A 7,598-nucleotide genomic window follows, 5' to 3' on the forward strand; every position below is an offset into this window, starting at 1 on the left:
AAAAAGATTTTCAGGCTTGACAAGATAAATTAATCTCGACGTACATTGCCCCACATGGCTTCAAGTGAATACTGGGCTTTGAAAGTTTGTTTTACCATTTAAAAACTCTCTGTAAGCAGAATAACATGCTTGCTTTTTTTCCTGTGTTGATGTGGGACATACAGAACAACTGAATAAGCAACTGCCATTTAACATTTCTATATGTTGCCGATGTCATCAAACATATTTTGTTGTATAAAATTACTTCAGTAGAAAATTACATTTGCTCTTGGTCTCATTTGTGAGATTTTAGCTTGCGACATTATAGATGCAACTTCTTTTTATAGCTGTGTTATTCTAGCTGTATAATTAAGGATCTGTCAGCATTTTCATTAAAATCCCTTCATTTTTAAGCCTTAAACACTAAACTCAAGCTGAAATCTCATCCAGAGGGAAGGTCTCAGTCTTCATATAGCCAAATTGCACTATATCCACCTAGCTATCAAGGAATGCCAAAAGGAAGAGAAAAGGAAAACAAGATGAAACAGAGTTCCTGAGAATAATCTAAATAAACTTATGTATCAGAATAATAAACTTTTTTCCCCAAATGAGCTATATGTGTAAATCTGTAAACAGATAGCTTCATGCAAATATAGGCAATAATTTATGCAGTTATACAAGATTGCTGGTATTTAAACAATAGCTTCAGGCATCTTTCTGTTTGAGATAATAATGGCCTCCGAGTTTATTGCCCCAGGATAGTTTTTTCTTTCTACCCAAGTTTGCAGGTTCATCTTTAAGTCACAAGGCTCTGAATTCCTTACAATTCTTCTGTTTTGGGAGTAAAATTCCCTCACTGTATGTGGAAGGCTAAGTTTCCACCCTGAAAATTAACTGATTTCTCCCAAGATCTGCTACTGATTAGGGTCCCCAGCAAAGAGGCCCTATGACTCTAAACTGCTTTCTGGCCTAAATTTCTCCCTCGCTCTGTAAACTAGAAGAAAGAAAAAGGGTAGAACAACCAGTTTTAATTGCTTCACAATGTTTGTGTCTCAGGGTGCATTTTTCTTAGTGTTATGAGAAATTAGGGAGATTTGTGACTGAACTAGCTCTTGCATCTGTCATGCCCATTCCAGCTAAATCTATGGTTTTCAGCTCTCCTCTGTTCCATGAACAAAAGAAATATGGGGCGCACAAGTCTTATACTGAAAGGCTCTACCTCATCTCTCTATTGTGCTCTAATTAGCTATGATAAATCCATTAGTTCTGACTGGCTACTGCCCTCAGACCTCCCCACTGTACACACACTAATTTATAATCAAAATATTTTTTGATGGAAAATAAGGTTTCTGCAGATTTTTTTAAAAAAAATTCCCCTCAGGAAATGTTCTATTTCATGTTAGTTTGACTTAATCTGTGTCTTCATGAGCTACCATGATGCCTGATGGTACTGGCAGTTCAAATGCCTTAGGGCCTTTTTTTCTTCCTTGTGGGTCAGGCTTCCAAGCTGGACTGCATTTCCCATGATATGCCATGGTCTCTCCTCCGGTTGAACTGCCATAGTGCATATTGGGAGCTCATCCTTTAGAAGTGAATGAGGGTATGACACACTGTAGCAGATAAGACATGTGCAGTTCAACATTGAACCAAGATGAAACAAAGCATTTTGACCGTTTCAAATAAAAAATTGTCAGACCTTTCCATTACATGAAATAAACTTTCCATCCCAATTTGAAACAGAAACAGATGTCCAAATACCAGAATTTCTTGTGTGGCAGTAATTCTGATTTTCAGCATCTACTTGCTACAACCATGGCCCTTATACCACACCGATGGGGAAAGGATAGGGATCAATGTAGCTCAAACACTCCTGTCTCATCTCTAGCCTTGTCTTGGAAACTCAAACCCACTCTTATTCTACTGCACAAGAACCCTCCAAAATTGGCCCCTCAATCACTACCCAAAGATACTCCCCCCTCTTTTTCTAGAATTAATTGATTTGTTCTCACTAGCAAATTTATTCACATGAAAGAAATATTTATTAGGCAAATAGCCCTCTTGTATTCCACATTACTGTAAGAATGATTGTCAACTCTAATCATTAAAATATCATGACCCAGGACCCCATTGGTTTAAAAATAATAGGCATTTAATACACGTTTTTTAGATGGTTTTTGTTTGTTTTCTGGTTTTCTGGTTTTTGGGTGGGGTTTTTTTGCACTTGGATCATATTTTTCAAGATTTTCTGCACAATCAAAAGACTAGAAATGTACTTTCATTTAAAAAAAATGAGATTCACCAGTAGTCACATAATTCTAGGAGTGGGGGGCTTCAGGAAAAAAATACTGGGAGGCTCATGATAAAAGTATGAACTAGCTCCAATACACCCTCACTACATTTTAATTTTGCTCATCTGCAGGTAGTTAAGAAGAAAAAAATCAACTCTGGGGTCTGGGCACTTCTCAGCAAAGTGCAGATGGCAGCTGCTGTCATGAGGATTTGCACTGCCATAATTCCATTGCTTGGGCAAAACATACTCCAGTACATTTACATCTATCCTGGTAAATAGTACTATAAATAATTGAAACTGAATTACATTTGTCAAAATAAATGAACAAAGTACATTTCATAATGATATATTTAAGGGATTTGGGTTTTTTATTGCTTCTTTATTTACAAACTCTGGTAATGCATAATTGGTTTCCTACTCATCAGTTTGAATTTATGAGCGGCTGCTTTATTATGTGTTTTGTAAATGACTCCACAGTATACCTACTCATCATTCCCACCTGCTTCATTTTTGCACTGCTGAAATATGCAAAAAGACAGGCAATCTATAATACTACATGTATATAGCAGTTTTCTTCTTCAAAATGCGTTATAAACATTAATTGATACATTGAATGTTGCATTTTTGCTTTCTGCAGCTGGGGTGGGGAACCTTTTTTTCTGTCGGGCAACTGACACAAAAAATCAGTCGGAGCTACACACAAGGAAAAAAAATCTCTCAATTCATCTGTAGTCAAGACCAACTTAACTCTTCTGGGCATGAGGGGGCTCAGGATAGTGCAGTATCTGGGCAGAAGTGCTGGAGTGGGCTCAGGGAGGGGGCTCAGGGTTGCAATGTGGGGTCTAGGAGGGAGTTAGTGTGCGGGAGGGAGCTCAGGGCTGGGGCAGATGGTTAAAGTGTGGGGTGCTCCCTTTTGGTCTTGATGGGGAAGCAGGCGGCTCAACAAGGGCTGTGTTGCCCTGCGCTTGCCTGCAGGCACCTCAACTACTGTCCCCTGCAGCTCCCATTGTCCAGGATACCAATGGGAGCTGCAGGGGCAGAACCTGCAGACAAGTGTAGCACAGGTGACAGAGCTTCCACTGGTGCTCGCCCAGCTCCAGCCTAGGAGGGAGGATGGCAACACTCAAAGCCACTTTCCCCCACCCCCGCTCAGGTAGGACTGGATAACTCACAGAAGCTTTAGTGCTTGTGGTCCAGAGCTTTGGCCTAAGGGAACCTTGCAAAAAGATCTGGATTTCTGGTATCCCATCTTTCTGTGGGATGCTCCTTAGCCCAGGCCCCTAGGATGCAGCCCCTAAAGTCCCTTTCTTAATGCAGTCCTGCTTGTAGTGGGAATGGACTCATGCTCCAGCCTCACACAAGGAGCACCAAAGCTCAGGGCTTCCTGCCTATGGCACACAGAATTGTTCTGGGCCAGATCAAATTAAGCAGATGACCTGATTCAGCCTGCAGATTGGAGTTTCCCTACATCTGCTCTACAGAATCAAAACCTAGGGCCCCTTCAAGATGTCCTGTCATAAGACCCGTGGGCTATCAGGTTGCCAGGGTGAAAGAAGGAAGTGCTCATATATCATATGAACCTATTTAAATATGAGGGAGGCCTTGTTCATTGCACTGTCCCCACCTGAACTGGAACTGAGGCCCCTAATGGGGAATTCCTGGACCCTAAACTGGCAGTACTGGAAAAAAAGCCTCAGCCCCATGTAACAGGAACAAGTATAGCACCTCTTACAGGGTTTTCAGAATGTCCTATACTGTATAACCAACCCACACAAATCTCCACTGGGACAACTCTAGTGCAGCAAGTGAAGTATGACCATAGGCCTCTCCCCTGAAAGGTGAGGGCTGCTGTCTACTAGGAACTCAAAAGATGCTCAAGATAGGAGTATTTGAGGCATTTCAGTGTGAATGAAGGAGCCTGATTGTCTTGGTACTGAAACCAGGCAGGGCCATCCCATTTTGTATTTATTTCTGAAAAGTCAAAACCATCCTTACCGAATGCCATGTACTGAGAAAGTTCCAGAGGGAGCCAAAAATCTGTCAACCAGTGGTGAAAGTAACTTAACATTTCTACTATCCTATTGTAACCTGGGTCCCTGCCAGCTCTTTAAATAGCTCCCTGCTGGCTTTTGCCCAGCGCAGCCAGTACTTTCTGGAGCTGCGCACCTGCTTACTTTCATCTATGCTGTCAACCCTGGACTTAATGAAAGAACTGGCAGATATCCCTAAGTCCTAACTCCTGAGTGAAGACTGTTACTCCCATGCCATATGGCTTCTTCCAATTCATAACAATGAAATTTGGATTACATGGGGCAGGCACCACCTTCCAGAGGCTAATGAATAAAGTGTTACAACCCAACAACCAGTACACAGCAACTTATATAGATAACATTGTTGTCTATAGTAGCAACTGAGAGGACCACCATTAGTACCTTACTAATGTTCCCTAGGCCCTTGGGGGTATCAGTCTCACTGCCAACCCCATGAAAAGCTGTTTGGATAGGAAGAGGTGACTTATCTTGGACATGCAAGGAGTTGATAAGCTATGGCTACTGACTGATAAGGTGCAAGCCTTATCAGAGACCCCCAACACCAAAGAAAAAGAAGCAGGTAAGCTAGTTCTTAGGATTAGCCAGATACTATCAGACTGTGTCTAGACTGCATCCCTTTTCCGTAAAAGGGATGCAAATTAGACACATGGCAATTGCAAATGAAGCGGGGATTTAAATCCCCCCTACTTCATTTGCATAAACATGGCTGCCGTTTTTTTCCGGCTCGGAGCTTTGCCGGAAAAAAGCGCCAGTCTAGACGCGGATCTTTCGGAAAATAAACCCTTTTCCGAAAGATCCCTTATTCCTCTTTAAATCAATGTATAGATGTGCCAAATTTCAAAATAGTCTATTCTGAAATATTTGTGTAGCGCAAATTGCGTATCTTATTTCGAATTTAGGGTGCTGTGTAGACACACTCTGAAGGAGGAGGAAGTGGGGGAAGGACCACCTGTTGGGATGCCTCTTATGGAGGAGAATATGTGACAGGGTAAGCATACCCCACTCTGGGCCAGAAGAGGTTAATCCCACACAATGGGTGGAGGAAATCTCACCTACAAATCCTACTGGGTATGTTCCAAGTGCTATGGTACTAGAAAAGGGAGCAGTCCAGTTCAATCTGGGGACTGACTGTGGGAGAAGAAGAACCTTTGTGAAATCTCCAGCCCTCGCCTGCAGGAGCTAGAGATCCCAAGATTCAGACTGGAGATCTGTGGCCAACCTGTGCTAATGAGCCAGAAGATCCCAATGCTCCATGGACTGCACCTTTAGGAAGTATTGTAGGAAGTGACTCAGGGAGGGTAAGTGAGTGATATTTCCCAACCACGTGAAATGAAGTTTTTTTCCATGAGATTTTCTGCTGACCCAATGACAAACCACTGGCACTCCACTAGATCAGGACCTGGTGCAATCAGGTGAGCCAGGCCAGCCTACCCAAACTATCTTCCTCCCTGGTGGTACCCCATGGAGTATTGGCCACTAAGCCACACTGCTCTGTATCCAAGGGATGCCACATTGACTGTGGTTGGTATACTCTGCCAACCTGAACGCAGAATACTCAATGAGTGCATCTAGACTGGCAAGATTTTGCACAAAAGTGGCCGTTTTTGCATGAAAACTTGCCAGCTGTCTACACTGGCCGCTTGAATTTGCGCAAGAGCACTGACGTTCTAATGTAAGAATTCAGTGCTTCTTGCGTAAATACTTTGACGCTCCCACTTAGGGATAAGCCCGATTGCGCAAGAATACTTGCACAAGAGGGCCAGTGTAGACAGGCACCTTAATTTTTTGCGCAAGAAAGCCCGATGGCCATTGGAGCTTTCCTGTGCAAAAGCGCGTCTATACGGGGCACGGATGCTTTTGCGCAAAAGCACTTTTTGCGCAAAAGCATCTGTTCCAATCTAGATGCTCTTTTGCGGAAATACTTTTAACGGAAAAACTTTTCCATTAAAACCATTTCTGCAAAATCATGCCAGTCTAGACGCAGCCTATGGGCCTCCAATTGCTAGGTCACACTATTAGGAAGATTTTCCCTAAATGTGTGCTTAATGATGTTAAATGTTAACGTTTATATTTGAATTATTTGTTCGTGGTAGTGATTAATACAAACTGAGTTAATTATGGGATAGAAATCAATGGAGTCCATGATTCCAAGTGGAGTCAGGACTATTCTAGAAGGTGTTGTGCCATAACAACAACTTTGACTCCATGTTGTTGCTTTCTTGTCAGAACTTTCACTCTTTTTCAAACTAGTGGTAGAAAAGGAGCAATGGATTCCTGGTGGGGAGGGGGCATAGTTAGAACCAGCTAGTTTCTTTCCACTGTACCTATAAAATGAGTCATTTACCTAAGTATTCTGCTTTCTATCAAAGTGGAACCAGGTATCACATTGCTTTCAACAAGCGTTGAGGATCTCCTCAGAGTCTCTGGACACACACCATCAGTTAAGAAGACATCACTTACCATCACTCACAAACTGTAATATCTATCTACCTATATCCTCATTCCAGTGACGTCTCTGTCTTCAATCTTGGTTCCAGTAGACCTTTGCTGATGGACATGTGTTTCTCCCTACTGTACCCAAGTCAAGATAAGAAGCTTGATTTGAGGTCCAGAATCCCATGATCTCAAGATACAATGAGATATATCACCATCAGCTGCTTTGTTTTACCTGAAGTTGTCTCCTCTAAGTACAGTACTGGTGTAGTCCTTGTTTTCTTTTTGTTTAGTTTAAATATATCTACACTTAAAGGTTGTATGCCCAATTGGGGCAGTAACACTTGCATTTATATATGGATATTTATTTTAGTTATCATTCCCAATCGCTGTTATTGTTAAGTTCCCAATAAGTCTTGGTTAACTGTTCTTGAAGCATATACATCTTTGTCTTATTTTTTCCCTATCATACCCAACAGGGAGTTGGATAGACTGTCAAGCTGCTTCCACACATGATCAGATGCTGTGTGCCAGTCCAACTTCCTGGCCCTGTTGGCCAAACTGAATGTTAACAGATTGTGACAATCATGCCAGGAGAGCAGCTAATCTTTGTGAATTCTAGTTTAAGATTTTATTGATTTTATTTTACTCTGCTGTACAGTTGCATATGGCCCAATGGCTTGGGGAGGGAACTCACAAACTGGAGATGAGTGGTGCTGGCGAGGAGCCTCAATGTGGCTGCCCTTCCAACCTTTGGCAAAAAGGACTGGTAATCCTTTAGTGTTACCATAAGAAAAATCTCAAGGTAAGTGCTCCACAAAGAGATGTGGATCTATTCCATTTTG

The sequence above is a fragment of the Pelodiscus sinensis genome, chromosome 3 (genome assembly GCF_052426305.1).
Source record: "Pelodiscus sinensis isolate ZL-2025 chromosome 3, ASM5242630v1, whole genome shotgun sequence".
Classification (NCBI taxonomy): domain Eukaryota; kingdom Metazoa; phylum Chordata; order Testudines; family Trionychidae; genus Pelodiscus; species Pelodiscus sinensis.